Below are 13212 nucleotides of genomic sequence, written 5' to 3' on the forward strand. Positions count from 1 at the left end.
ATCATCCAAAAATCAAAAATTAACAAATACTGGTGAGGATGTGGATAAAAAGGTCCCTTAATCCACTGTTGGTGGGAAATTAAACTAGTGCAACCATTACAGAAGACAGTATGGAGATTCCTCAGAAACCTGAAAACAGATCTACCATATGAAGCATCCATTCCACTCCTGGGAATTTACACAAGGGCAGCAAAATCAGCATATGAAAAAGTTATTTGTACTCCCATGTTTATCACAGCTCAATTCACAGTAGCTAATATATGGAATCAACCCAGATGACCATAACCTGTTGACTCAAGAAAGAGAATGTGGTATATATACATTCTGGAACACTTCTCAGCCTCAGAACATAATGAAACCCTGTCTTTTGCAACAAAATGGATGCAACTGAATGTGGGGAGCAACCCGGACTGGACTGAGTTACTGAAATTAAGACTTATTCTATGCATCTGCTCTCCCACAATATGGCGCTGGGAGAGAAGAAAACAGCTTCTACGCAGCTGCCTCTTGCCAACTTGAGTGATGACCTCCAGGAGCTGATCCTGCTCCTGATTGGAGGAGAGCAGCGTACTCGGCGTGTGGGCAGCCAAGTTAGGATTGGCAGAGGAGGACTATAAAGGAGGAGAGAGACGGCACGCACCAGGAACATCTAAGGGGAACATCTATCTGAAGGAACACCTGTGCAGCCCCCAAGAGGGCCGGCCGGCGGTGTGCCACTCCCCCGCGGAAGTGGGGAATGTGGCAGGGGGAACCGCCCTTCCACGGAGGTGGAAGGGATGGTAGCCAACCCGGGAAGGACCAGCAGCCAACCCGGGAAGGACCAGCAGCAAACCCGGGGAGGGCCGAGCAGACGAAAGAACAGCGCAGGTTCCTGTGTCGTTCCTCTACGAAGACGGGGAGCGACAACTGAAGAACATTATCTTAGTGAAATAATTGAGGACCAAAAAGACAAATATCATGTAATTTCTCTGATTTGTGGTAGCTAAATATACACAGTACTAAAAAACCCTGAATGTATAAGAGTGAAATTGACATCTTATGATTTGATTTTTGTTTGTAGTCCTTGGATATATTCCTGTAAAATGGTGGTTTATGTTTCTATTCTTTACTTGTTGAGCTCTGTATTTAGTGGAGTGATTATAAAGTAAACTGAAAGTATGTTATCAAAAGACCTAAAACAACAAAAAAGAAGAAGGAAGAAGGACAGAAGAAGAAAGGTAGAGAAGGAACAATTGGTTTGTTTGTACATGAAATCTGTTCTTTTTGTATTAATAAAAATATATAAGCCATATACAAATATAATTAGAACAAAGACCTTTGGATATACTTAGAAAGTTGGGGGTGGGGTGGACAGAGGCCTAAAAACAACAGAATCATTACCAAAACTTGAACTAAGATGAAACATCTACTATAGAAATATATAAATTATATACATTCACCCATAAAAATAAAGTTTTGCTTGATGGCATAATATAATTCAACTTCATACCATGTAGAAGTATAATTGTATTTGGAATTGTTTCTTTGAAATATATGGAATCTGTTCATTTTTAATTTCTATCACATTAATGTAAAAATTGATGAGAACTGTGTTATAGTAATTATGTATTTGCTCTGACCCTGAAATTCTAATGTGTTGCAAATTTCTTTCAAAAAGGCACATAAGTAACCAGTACACCTGAAATAGGTGGAAAGTAAAGTGTTGAAACAAAATATAGAAAGGAAAGAGAAGAAAGAAGACAAGAAGTGTGAAGAAGCCATGCTCTCAACACCTAAAATTGTTTAAGTAAATTCAAAATGTGTTATAATTAACTTTATAATGGTAAGAGAAAATTTCACAAAAGAACACAACTATAACAATATGCCAAATGACATAGCATCAAAATGTGTTAAGAAAAAAATGAGATTTACAAGGAATTACAATACATGTCTCAATCTACAGCAAACCAGATAGATATAAAACAATAATAATTACTGATATGAAATTTTAAGAAACAAGAATAATGAAAGATGTAGTTTTATATTTTTTGAAATCAATCAATTTTCAAGAGTACATTTATCATATACAAATATTACTTTAATATACAGTCACAGAAAATAATCCACAATTTAAAAATGTGTAATAATTCATTCTATGATTACAGTATAGTAAAACTACGAATTAATATTAAATTATAAGCAAAAATCTCAGTAATCTGAAAATTTGAAAATATGAAACTTCTTAAAAAACACAAGAAAAATAATAAAAAGACAGAATCCAAATATAAATTGGAGAATACAGAGAAAATAAACTTATGAGTATAATGTCTATTGTAAGACAGGGCTGGGACCAGCACTCTGGCACAGTGGATTAATGCCCTGGCCTGAAGCACCGGCATCCCCTATGGATGCTGGTTCGAAACCCGGCTACTCCACTTTCTGTCCAGCTCTCTGCTATGGCCTGGGAAAGCAGTAGAAGACGGCCCAAGTCCTTGGGCCCCCACACCTACGTAGGAGACCTGGAATTAGCTCCTGGCTCCTGGCTTCGGATCAGCGCAGCTCCGCTGTTGCGACTATTTGGGGAGTGATCCATCAGATGGAAGATCTCTCTCTCTCTCTCTCTCTCTGCCTCTCCTCTCTCTGTGTAACTCTGACTTTCAAATAAATAAATAAATCTTTTTTAAAAAAAGACAGGGCTAAGGGCATTTTCAGAATAAAATCTGGAGTTTCAATATTCAGGAATTAGAGAATGACACAAGAGAGAAGAAATTAATTGTGAACAATGAGAAAGGCAAATTGGCAGAAATAAGAAACATTGGAACTTTGAAATAGATCAGAAAGCAATCTTGCCTTCTGGAAACAGAAAAAAAAAAGTCAATTCCTTGTGTTTAACACAGAGAATATATACATTAAAAATAAAAATATTTAGTCATATATACAGAGGAAGTTGTCCAATTCCATGAAATAATGCTTAAAAACTTTGCGAAGAGAATAAATTTCAGAAAATGTAAGTTACCAAGAATTGGAGCATGACTCACATCTCTTATTTTGGAACACTACCCAGGTATCTCTCATTTCCTTCTCAGTGCTATAACTCATGATGGTTATGACAGCAAAATGTATTTTAAACTCTGTCCTGCAGGCTCATGGTGAAAGTCAGACTTGGAGACTGTTCTTTTTCCATGTTGAGTGAAGAAGACAGATTTGCAATACTGATTGACATGAAAAGATGAAAAAAAAATGCTCCTGAGAGTTCCTTTTATTTTGTTTCATTGAATAACTAATTCTATGAAAATTCTCCAAGGTTTTGATGGTGAAACAAGTAGTATCAGGGATTTATCTTATTATTTGGCCACAGAAATATTTTCCTAATCTGTGAAGATGTTCATAAAATAATAAATTTTAAAAGTAATATTGATAAAGATGAAATAAAACATTGCAAAGCATCCTCCTAAGAGTTCTAACACTTCCTCCTTCATTTATATTTGTGCATTAATCAGAACTTTTCTTTCCTTTTCCTTTCTCTTTAAAAGAATGCTTGAGGGGCCACTGTTGTGGCACCATGTGCTAAGCTGCTGCACTGCCTGGACGTTGACATTCTTTATGAGAGTGCAGGTGCAAGTCCCAGCTGCTCTGCTTCCAGATCACCAGTAATGGCCTGGGAAAGCTTCAGAAGATAGCTCAAGTTCTTGAGTTCCTCCCCCCTGTGGACATGGATGATTTGAATGGAGTTCTAGGCTCCTGGGTTTAGCCTGGCTCACTGTGGCCATTTAGGAAGTGAACCAGCAGCTAGAAGATCTCACTCTCTCTGTTCTCCCTCTCTCACTCTGCCTTTCAAATAAATAAAATCTTTGTGAAAAAAAAAATATTGCATTGAGAGCTTGTTTTACAAATGCTTGAAACAGTGATCATTTACTTCAGGATTAGATACTTGATAAATTCATCCTCCCAAAATTAAAGTATTAACATGTTTCTGTCACTCTCCTACTTATGTTCCAGTTCCCTCTTTTTATAAGGTACTTTCTTCCCAATATCTATATATTTCTTGTTTTCAAGGCAGCAAAATTTCCATTAAAAATATAATTTTCAACCAGTAATATAATTATGTTTTGTGCCTTATTTTTTTTTAACACTATAACTACAGATTAGGCATCCCTGGTTCAAACACCCAAAGCTTGAAATCCAAAATGCTCCAAAATCCCAATTTTTTAAAGCATTAGTATATAACATTTGGGAAAAATCTAATACTTGAGTTTATGTGCGAGGTTTCAGTCAAAACAGAGGCACATTAACAAGTACTGTAACGAGGTTTAAAAATCATCCCTTGTAGAATAGTGGTCACTAGGATAGCAGGTGGGGAGCATAGAGGAGATTGGACAACAGCTGCCAAAATAGAGTTGCAGAGGAAGAATAAGTTCTGACATTCAATGGCACAGCAGGGTGACAATTGATTACAACGTGTGTGTGTGTGTGTGTGTGTGTGTGTGTGTATCTGGAGAGAGAGAGAGAGAGAGAGAGAGAGAGAGAGAGAGAGAGAATCTTCCACCTGCTGGTTCATTCCCCAAAGGCCTCAAACAGCCAGGTTTTGGCCAGGTCAAAACCAGGGGCCAAGAACTCAACCTGGGTCTTTGGGTCTTCTATGTGAGTGACAGAGACTTAAGCCCTTGAGTCATCATCTGATGCCTCCCAAGATAAACATTAGCAGGCAGCTGCATCAGAAGTAAAGCCAGGATTTGAAGCCAGGGACTCTGTTATGGGACATGAGCATCCCAAGTAGTGACTTAACTACTGTGTCAAATACTTAACTTCTACTATACACTTTATAAAGAACTAGAAGAAAGGAGTTTATAGATTTCTATCACAAAGAAATCATAACTATGTAGAAAGGTGTAAAATGATAAATACCCTGATTTGATCACCATCTACTATATACATGTATTAAATAACCATACTGTACCCTAAAATATATAGAATATCTCTTTTTTTCCAATATTGTATACAATTACCTTCAGGCTGTATGTATAATTTGCAAAAAAGCATAAATGATTTTTGTGTTTGGGATTGAGTATCATGCCCATCATATTATGTGCATGCAAATATTCCAAAGTCCAAATGTTGGAACATTTTTGATTTCAAGTATGTCAGGTAAGAAATACTCAACCTGGGGCTGGTGCTGTGGCTCACTTGGTTAATCCTCTGCCTGCTGCGCCAGCATCCCATATGGGCGCTGAGTTCTAGTCCCAGTTGCTCCTCTTCCAATCCAGCTCTCTGCTGTGGCCCGGGAAGGCAGTGGAGGATGGCCCAAGTGCTTGGGCCCATTCACCTGCATGGGAGACCAGGAGAAGCACCTGGCTCCTAGCTTCAGATCGGTGCAGCGCCAGTCATAGCGACCATTTGGGGAGTGAACCAACGGAAGGAAGACTTTCTCTCTCTCACTGTCCATATCTCTCCTGTCAAATAAAAAAAAAAAAAAAGAAATACTCAACCTTTACTAACAAGATTGCATACAAATTTATGAAATTTAACTTAAATGTAACAAAAGGGCACTTGTAAACTTATGTCCACAGCACATGTATTTGCTTTCTTTCATGAAAATACAGTTTTTCATAAAGATATGTAAAAAATTACATGAGTGAAGCAGGCATTTATCCTATCCTTTTAGATGCCAGTGAAGGTGCCTGCATCCGATATTGAGATACTGGTGTTCAATACCCATTTCTGGCTCCTGACTCCTGTCTCTAAGGCCATTTGAATGCTTATGACATCATTCGTAGGCCATACAAAATTATCAACTTAAAAATTAGCCTGCCATAGGTGTATTGACTTTTGGGTCCTACTTGTGGTTGCCTTGGCAGGACCAGATCAAATGGTTTTCCAGGCTTATACAGCCCGGATTCTCTACCCCCTGTTTGTAAGCAATGGTAATAGCTCAAGTAACTGGATTTCTGCCACCCATATGTGAGACCTGGATCAAGTTCCCAGATGTAGGCTTTTGTCTCATCTAGTCTGACCCAATTCTGGCTATTGTAGGCATTTGGAGTGAATCAGCAGATGGAAGCTCGCTCTCTCCCTCCCTCCCTCCTTCTCTCTCTCTCTCTCTCAGTCCCTGTGCCTCTCAAATAAGTAAAATCATATATTTTAAAAGTAAGATGAGAGGGACAGGTGCTGTGGCTTTGTAGATTAAGCATCCGCTTGCAGTGCTAGCATCCTATATGGGCCCAGTTTGTGTCTGGGATGCTCATCTTCTGATCCAGTTCTCTGCTGATGGCCTGCAAAAGCAGTAGAAGATGGCCTAAGAGCTTGAGCCCCTACACCCACATGGGAGACACAAAAGAAGCTCCTGGCTCTGGATTGGCCCAAAGCTAGCTGTTGTAGCCATTTGGGGAGTGAACCAGCAGATGAAAGACCTCTCTATCCGTCTATCCCTCTCTCTGAAACTCTGCCTCTCAAGTAAATAAATTAATCTAAAAATAATAATAATAAGATGAGAAAGGGACTGTTGATCAAATTTATATTTGTATGTAATCAGCAAATATAATTTCATAAGTGAAACTGTTTTCCAGCACTGAGGGGAGATGAACAGCTGTACAGTCTCTGATGATAGAGTATAAAAGCTGGTAGGTAGGAGGAAATGACTTCAAAACTTTTGCAAAGCACAAGCAGAATTAAATTAATCTAAATATTGTATCACGAGCAGCAAAGTACAAGAGAGATTGGTTGAAGTGTAGTTAATCAAGAGAAGTTTCTGGTGATGGTTTAGTTTTGAAGAGCTGAAGGACAGAATACGGAAGAATTCCTTAGGAATGAATATTGTGAATGTCATGTTCAAATGTGGTTATTTTGCATTTGTTAACAGGATTCCTATGAATCCACATACATTACTAGATTAATTACAAAATGGGTCAATTTATCTTCCCATTTACTCATGTGATAAATCTCAGAACAGCACTTTTTTCTGGTAAAAAAAAACATATTCTAAATATGTTTCCGTTGCATAAAAATCCTAACATATTGCCTTTTAACTGATCATTTTGATGTACTTTATGGCCATTAACTTGTTAATTCTCAGTACACCCCTTTGAGAAAGATAGAAGAGGGAATCATTATAACCCCAGTTTATTAGTCAGAGAGTGAATCAGAGAAAGGTGAAGTAGCTCATATCAGGTCACACAATTGGTTAGCAGCAGAGGCAAAAATGAACCATGTCAGAAGTCCCCAGCCATAGGCAACCGTGGCTGCCTTCAAAACATCAATCAGTGAACATATTATGTTTTTTTAATGACATGTTAATGGTTTTAAAAACCTCTCCTGGTTTAGAATATAAACTGGTGTGTGAATATCACAAATTAAGTCAGTTAAATTAGTTCCAGTGAAACCCTTTGTCCTTTAAATGAAAAATTAACCAACTTGGTACATAGATCAGAGCCAGACTAGCTTTAATACACTCAAATTCATATAAACCTCACACTTCCCTTGAGAAAGTTGAGTGTCTAAAGATTTAATTCAAGTTCCAAGGTCAAGCTAAATAGATCTGAATTTCTTCTTAAAATGAGAGTTTCATTCCAATAAGTATCTGACTTCAATTTACTGCTTCTTCTCATATTGGGATGGCATGGCCCAGGTCACCAAAGAAAGATCAAATCACACTTCACTGCAAAAGAATGTCCTAGAAAGGTTATTTTTCCACTGGTCAGGCAGGGGGCAAATAAGCAATTAAGTGAGCAGCTCTCCCCAAGATGATGAGGCAGAGGTGTCAACTTGTGGTCTGCATTGCATGAAGAAACTTGGGTGAATGGTGCCCTATCTTGCCCTCAAAGGCTCTTGGTAAACACAGAAAGCTTTATTTGTATTTTGTGGGCTTGAAATTTTGTTGAAAAACATGTGACCAAGCAAAGCTAGTATAAATAAAATGTATGAAAAAATTAACACATTTCTATTCTGCTTTTTCAAAAATATCGTATCAAAAGATCAGAATCCTAAAGTAGGAAGATGTATATATATAATACATATATATATAAATCTCACCTTAGTTCATAATTGATAACCATGCTTCATTTTACCCATGTATACTCTAATGTTAAGCTTTGTTTATGTTTTTGTTAGCCTCTTTACATAATTATATATAGTTTAGAAGCATTCTAACAATGCCAGTGGCTAAATTTCCTAGTTTTTTAATAAATTCACTTTTATATATTTGAGGGGGTGGATTGGTAAGTGTTTTACCTTAATTCACATTTCATTTTGAACATCAGAATTATTAGAGATAAACAGAAAAAATGCTGAATGGACAAGGATTGAATTTTATTTAATTTTCAAGTAAAGTGTGTTTCTTTGTGTACTAAAAATTCTTCAATACCACTGATGACAATGTATGTTTTAGTGAGAGAAAAACAGCATTCAATAACTTCATCATTGAGTTAGGGCTGTATTTTAAATACAACCTCAGATGAGACCCTATTAAATTGAATGAAATAATGAATCTCAATTAACAACATAATTTCTAATCAAGTTCTCAAAAGGAATGTTTAAAAGCATAACATAAAAAGAGCAAAGTCTTGATTTTGTTGCTAAGGAAATTAGAACTTTAAAGTACATTTTAGAGGTATACACTCTCAAAATGCTGGGTGACTTTTCCACAGACCTTTGGAAAGTGATTTCAAAGACAAATAGATATAGATCGTTAGAGCATATGTATAAGAATGTGAGACTCTGAGTAGTTGGCGCTCTTTGGAGACCATGACAAACTAAAGAAATTACAGATGGGATATTGCTGCACTTGAAAATGTGGCAAGGTTGAAGAAACGAAATCTGAGGACAGACTGGAACACCTGCAGGTGTGAAGTCTGGAAAAAAAATCACTCAAGTAGATTTAGTTCAAGTATTTAAAAATTTAAATGGCATAGATAATATCAACATGAACTGCTTTTTTCCGTGTGGCATAAGAAGACAGGACAAGGAGAACATAAATGGCAATTAAAAGAGAACAAATTCAGAACAGACATAAGCATCATTCATGCTGAGAATAATAAATATGCAAAAAGAGATTTCACAAGAAAGAATATTATGGCAAAAATCCTAAGGTGGGCTAGAGAAAAAAAGCTTGTACTCTCAAATGAAATGTCAGGAAACACTGAGTGTTCCTGCCATGATTTTCCATTTTCAATTTCTTCTTGTCCAGTACTGGGCACCAGGAAGTAACTCACATTTCCTTACTTGGTTGCTCTCAGCTTCCAACACAGTGATAAGCATATAGCACGTGTATAATAAGCATTTAAGGAAGTAAACATGTTGGCAAAATTAAGAAACAATAATGTAGTCATATTAACTTGCTTGATTAACTCAAACTGAAATTTAAAGCAAAAGTTAAGTAGCTAGTATTTTAATCCTCTTGTGCTGCTAGCTTTAAAATACCCTAGGGATGGGCATTGCAGCCCAGGGGGTTAAGGTGGCATTTAGGACACCAGCGTCCCATTTGGAGTACAGGTTGTAATCTAGGCTACTCTGCTTCCAATCCAACTTTCTGCAAATGCATCTTGGGACACAGCAAAGGATTGTTCAAGTGTTTGGGTCTTGTTATCTATGTGGAAAACCTGGATGGAATTCCTGGCTTCTAGCTTTGGTCTGCCTCAGCTCTGGCTGTTGTAGGCATTTGGTGAATGAATTAGTAAACAGAAGATATTCTCTCTCTCTCTCTCTCTCTCTCTCTCTCTCTCTCTCTCTCTTTCTCTGTCTCAAGCAGCTTCATTTGGGTCTCCAATGTGGGTGGCAGTGGTCCAAGTACTAGGGCCATCTTCCACAGCTTTTCTACAAACATTACAGGGAGCTGGATCAGAAGTGGAGCATGTAAGTACATTAACCAGCATCCATATGGGATGCTGGCTATGCAGGTAATGTCTTAATCCATTATGTCACAATACTAACCCTGGTGTTTCTTTCTTTTAAGATTCATTTATTCATTTGAAAGACAGTGTCACAGAGAGAAAAGGAGAGACAGAGAGAGAAGTCTTCCATCCACTGGTTCACTATTCAAATGGCTACAATGGCTAGGGCTGGGCCAGGCCGAAGCCAGGAGCTCAAAGCGTCCTCTGGGTCTGCCACATGTGTGACAGGTGCCCAAACACTTGAGCTATCTTCTGCTTTCCCAAGGCCATTAGCCAGGAGCTCGATTGGAAGTGGGGCAGCTTAGACATGAATCAGTGCCCAAACGATTGCTAGCATTGCAGGTGGTGGTTTAACCTGCTACACCACAACACTGGCACCTCCCAGTGTTTCATAAACTTAAGTATTGGCAGCCTTTTCTTGAGAAGTAGTAATTAGCATTGGTACCTCCCAAAGCTGGGGAATTTTAGAAAATCCTATGTCTTCACTCCCATACATTCATGCTGCTACCATCTCAACTCAAGTGAAACTGCTCTCATTGCTATTAATAATCTCTGAAATCCAGAAGCAATACTCTCAGGACTTTACTTGAGTGTCACTTTTCTATTCATTGATGATATGGTCAAGTGCTTGTTCTATCTTGAAAGTTTTTATCTCATTCAAATTTATTGTTTCTCACATTTTTGTTTTTTTTTTTAATACATCTCCAAGGTCTTTTTCTGACTCTCAAATTTTTGTTGTTGTTTTTTACTTACCCATGATTTTTGATATCCCAATTCTATGCTTTTTTAAAAAAATTATTTATTTATTTGAAAGTCAGAGTTACACAGAGAGAGGAGAGGCAGAGAGAGAGAGAGAGAGAGAGAGACAGAGAGAGAGAGACACAGAGAGAGAGGTCTTCCATCTGCTGGTTTACTCCCCAATTGGCCCCAATGGCCGGAGCTGCACTGCTCCAAAGCCAGGAGCCAGGAGCTTCCTCCAGGTATCCCATGTGGGTGCAGGGGCCCAAGGACTTGGGCCATTTACCACTGCTTTCCCAGGCCATATCAGAGAGCTGAACAGGAAGCGGAGCAGCTGGGTCTCGAACCGGTGCCCATATGGGATGCCGGCGCTTCAGGCCAGGGCATTAACCCACTTCACCACAGCACCAGCCCCTCAATTCTATGCTTTTTATTTTTCATGTCCTGCCAAGGGATCGTACTCAAGTTTGTCCTTAATGGCTTCCCATTGTAAACTGCTCAGATCCTGCTCCTTTGTCTCTTGTCTGGACGACCATAACAACATTCTGACTGATAATAGCCATCTCTCTGGACCCTTTTTAAAAAACCTGCCCTCTGCTTGATGACCTCAGTGATCTACCCAAATGTCAATCAAATCATCTGTTTCTCACAGATCATAAGGTACATTCAGAGAGTAAGAATCTGGTCTCTGTCAACTTCCCAGCATCATTTTTTCTCTACTTCCTGCCTCACAGAAGTTCTTGCTTGTGAGATTTTGTGTATGCAGGTCATTTACTGCTTCTCTTCTGTGCTCATAATGCCCTCAAGTGTGCTCAAAGGTCATCATTCCCTGCTCCACCATTGCTCAGATGACGTGGACTCATCCTTTAAAACCCAACCGATGTTATATTTCTTCACAGAAACCTTTCCTAGTCCTCCTATGGAGCCCTCACTATATTTATTCTGTGGACAATTTTGTTATGTGTAGTTTGTTTTATAGTTTGTATTACTCATTCGCCTGTACTAGAATTATTTTACGTTTGTGTTCTTATTTCCTCCCCCTGATTGTGGATACCTTAAGGTAAGGGGTCAGATCTAATTGATCTTGTATCTTCAATGCTTGGTACTTGTCTGAAACAGAGCAGTTATGAATAAACGCTGAATGCTGGAAAGAACCAATAACCGTTCAGGTCACGTGCTCTGCTGCAGCATGGAACACTGCTGAATTCTCTGGCAGATGATAAAATGGAAAACTACAGAAACTCAAATTAAGCATTCCCCATTTAAGATATGTAACCATCACAATTGGTCTATCATTTGGAATCTTTATTCAATCATAGTTTAAATGTATTTTGTAACCTTATACTTTAAAGAAAAGTGCATAAATTTTTTTTTTTTGGCAAAACAGAGTCTTACAAACATGGGAATTATTCCAGTCCCTCTTTTTCACCTTTTCCTTCCTGTGTAAAAGATCTGATTTGGGGCAGGTTAGGTTTGGGTGGTTAGGTTTGCATCCTGTTATCAGAGTGTCTGGTTAGAGTCCCCGGCACTCCACCTTTGGTCCAGTTTCCTGGTTATGTACAGCTCAGGGTAGCAGTTGGTGGCTCAAGTATCTGGGTCCCTGCCACCCACCTTGGAGGTCTGGGTTGAGTCCTGGGTTCCTGGCTTCAGCCCGGCCCCACCCTGGATGCTGTAGGCATTTGGGGGCAGAACTGGTAGATGGAAAATCTCTGTCTCTCTGTCTTTCAAATAAAGCGAAAATAAATAAATAAAAATTTCAAATGATAAAATTTGGTAATTTTTTTTCAATAAATTTATCTTTCTAGGTTTAAGATACTTAAAGGGAGATTTCTCTTATGCTGAATTCTATTTCAGAGTTCAGAAAAACAGCCCAGCTTAGAATATGTGATTAAGCTTCCTGTTCCTCGTGGCTTTTCCAGTTCCACGCCATTTGCTCATTAGGATAATGAGGATTGCAGCAGTTTCATGGAGAAAGCTTTGAGTTCCTCTAGTGAAGGGAATCATATAAACATAAAGTACCCTTCAGAGCAGCAAATGCAGTATTCCACACCAACTTATGTCTTACTGTCATTATCTTTTTTAAAAAGTGAGTGGATTTTTCCCCTGGAATTATCTTCAAAGACTTCTTTGTAGTTGTATTAGTCAGGAAAAATTCAATGTCATAGCCTGAACTTTCCTTTTTCCCCACAAGTCCATATATGTTCCATTGTTCCACAAATAAAGAGAGGTGACTGGATGATAAGGGGATTTTTCAGTCATTTTCAATTAGCTGCAGAATGTTTCTTTACAGTAGCTTGGTTTCTGGTTAGCTGACCCACAGAACAATGACGACCACTTTACACTGCAGAGACAGTGCTGACAGGGGGATAATGAGAGAAACTGTCTCGGGGTTTCCCATTAACAAGTGTAACCAAAGCCCCCATTGGCCTTGCTAATGGGTAATAGCATATTACGCTATTGGTGAAGGCCTTTAGGAGATGGTGGACAAAGTTGCTTAATTAGTGGCATCTGAAGTGTTACCTCTACTGCTCTCCCGAATCTTCCGTTTCCCTACAGTTTCTAATTATTTTCCTTTGAATAAAAATACAGTACCAGACTTCCCAACTTGATTATG

The sequence above is a fragment of the Oryctolagus cuniculus genome, chromosome 5 (assembly GCF_051225735.1).
Source record: "Oryctolagus cuniculus isolate XC-2025 breed Fujian yellow rabbit chromosome 5, ASM5122573v1, whole genome shotgun sequence".
NCBI lineage: Eukaryota > Metazoa > Chordata > Mammalia > Lagomorpha > Leporidae > Oryctolagus > Oryctolagus cuniculus.